This window comes from Chrysochloris asiatica, unplaced genomic scaffold (genome assembly GCF_000296735.1).
Source record: "Chrysochloris asiatica unplaced genomic scaffold, ChrAsi1.0 scaffold00004, whole genome shotgun sequence".
Classification (NCBI taxonomy): domain Eukaryota; kingdom Metazoa; phylum Chordata; class Mammalia; order Afrosoricida; family Chrysochloridae; genus Chrysochloris; species Chrysochloris asiatica.
The window spans coordinates 18,723,957-18,726,725 of NW_006408522.1; positions in this window are offsets into that span (position 1 = coordinate 18,723,957).

Genomic DNA, 2,769 nt, shown 5'->3' on the forward strand with positions numbered 1-2,769 from the left:
TAGGGGTCGTCCTCTTTTTCTCTGACCCTCCACCTTACCAAACATGATATCCTTCTCCAGCAACTGGTCCCTCCTGACAATATGTCCAAAGTATGAGAAACGAAGTTTGGCCATCTTGTCATTCCTAGCGTAGTTTACTATGATTGTATATGATTGTATGACTCAAAATGACCAATACCAGTCCATTTCAGTTCACTAATGTTTAAGATATCAATCTTTATGTGTTCCAGTACATTTCTGATTACTTGTAATTTTGCTAGGTTCAAACTTTGTGCAATCTACATTTAGATTATTAATGCATGTTTGAAGCTATTTCTTCTTATGTTGAGTTATGCCCATTCAGCAGGTGAAGATCCTGAAAGCTTTGCTCCATCCATGTCATTAAAGGCAACTCTACTTCGAAGAGGTAGTTCTTTTCCAGTTGTATTTTGAGCACCTTCTAACATGAGAGACTCATCTTCTGGCACTATATCAAACGATGTCCCATTCAGAATGGCTAACCATTAGGAAATTGGTTTGCCTTCACTCCTTCCTAATCTGTCTTAGTCTAGAAGCTTAGCTGAAACCTGTCCACCACGAGTGACCCTGCTGGTATTTAATATACAGATGCCATAGCTTCCAGCATCACAGCAACACACAAGTCACCGCAGTATAACAAACTGGCACACTTGTCAGTATGGTGGCTTTTTCATAAATTTTCTCAATTATTATTCAAGCCAAACTCATGTTTTTAGTAATAATTAGCCCTGTTTTAGAAATGAGGAAACTGTTACGGAAAGTTTATGTGTTTTACCCAAAGCCATTCAGCTGGTATTTTAGAGACACAATTTGAACCTTTTGCCAACTCCATTGCTTTTACTGTTAAAATACCTTTAGATCAAATCATTCTTAAAGCATATTATAGATCAAAACTGGATTTTAAATACAACAAAAAACATAAACTACTTCAGAAAATTTAAAGCGACATGAAAATGTGAGATGGTAATAACATGCCTATTAATAATATATGTTCAGCTGTAGGGACCCTAATAAATTACAAACCCTACTCACCATTACATGCATGCCAGATAATGAGTCCTTTATAGCCTAGGGAAGATTAAGTCAGAAGCAGTCATAATTTGTCCTGACATTTGCAAAGTTGATATACCACTTAAGAAGTTATAGTATTCGATTGGAAAGCTCTGAAAATAATAGATGGTTTAAGCAATTTGACTTATATTCAAATGCAATATATAATCTCTTCCAAGATTTGACCAACTTTAATATCAGCCAGAGTATTTGTATTTGCTTTACCTGGCTCAGAAGGAGTCATATTGAGAATGAATTGCCTTTACTATTGTAAAGTCACAGATGTGAATTTCCTCTCATTAAAAAGGGTTGTTGTTGTTAAGTGCTGTGGAATCAGTTCTGACTCATAGTAACCCTGTACAGGACCTCTGAGGAGAAGCTGGTTAGTTTGAACCACCAACTCTGCAGCTCAAACTGACCTTGAGATTAAGTACTTATTCTATGACATCAGACCAAGACTCCTAATAATATGGTAACTCCTATTTCTTACTGCTAGCAAATGGAATTTAATTTGTAAGAAGCAGGTATAGACCATCAAGCAATTCTGAAGGTTTTTAATAGTATTAGAAGCAGTTTTTCAATACCTGAGAAGTGTGCAGATCAAAACACAGACCTGTTTTCCCAGTCATATCCAAAGTAACTATTTCAGAGCAATGTGCCTTCCTTTTACACAAACTAGAGGCCACCTCAATATCTGTGTTCAGCCATATTGTTATGGCTTTCTGGTTTTCAATGAGCCTTTCTCTTCTGACATAGGGCTTGTTCAGATGTTCTTCCCTCCTGGAAAACTTTCCAGTTCTCTAAATTAATTCCTACACATCCTTCTAACTCAGCAAACATATTACTTTCTCAGAGAATGTTTCTGTGAAACCCTTGGTCTTACAGGAAGTCCTGGTGGCACCATGGTTAACACATTCTGTTGCTAACCAAAAGATGAGTGGTTTGAACCCACCAATCACTTCATGGAAAAAAGATGTCTGCTTCCATAAAAGTTACCGTTTGGGACCCTATGAAGCAGTTGTATTCTGTCCTATAGGCTCTCTATGAGTTGGAATTGACTCAACGGCAGTGGGTGTTTGTTGTGTCTTGGTCATCACTCCCTATAGTTAAATCTTGTAACCTATATACATAGCCTTTTTGCAACTATTATTAAAGATGCGATTTATTTAGTATTTATTTTTGTGATTATTTGACTAAAAAATATTTCCTGATTATTTTTTAGATGCAAACCTAAGAGGGTATAAACTTGTCTTTTTGGTCATCATTCTAACCTCAGGATCTAGTAGAGTCTGACACATGTAAATATTCAGTCAATGTTTTTGGAAACATTGAAGAAACATTATCTTCTCTCTGTTGCTATGCTTCATATGCTCCTCCAAACTTTATGTCTGGGCTTGCTTTATTTCTGAAGGGCCTTCTACAACCAGGAGTGAATGTTTTATAAGAATACTTTTCAATATTCATATATAGTTGGAATCTCTCCTTGAATAAAGATAATAATAATTTCCTGCCTAAACTGAGCTATGAAATAAAAATCCCTTTAAAATTTATACTTATCCAGTAAAATTACAGTAGTCTTGACAGAAAATCCAATAAGTTATTACATCTATGGCACTACTGTTTAAATCCATGCTTAGAGAAAGAATCCGAGGGCTACACATAAATTTATATGTATTTTCCTAACAATAATAATGAAGCAAC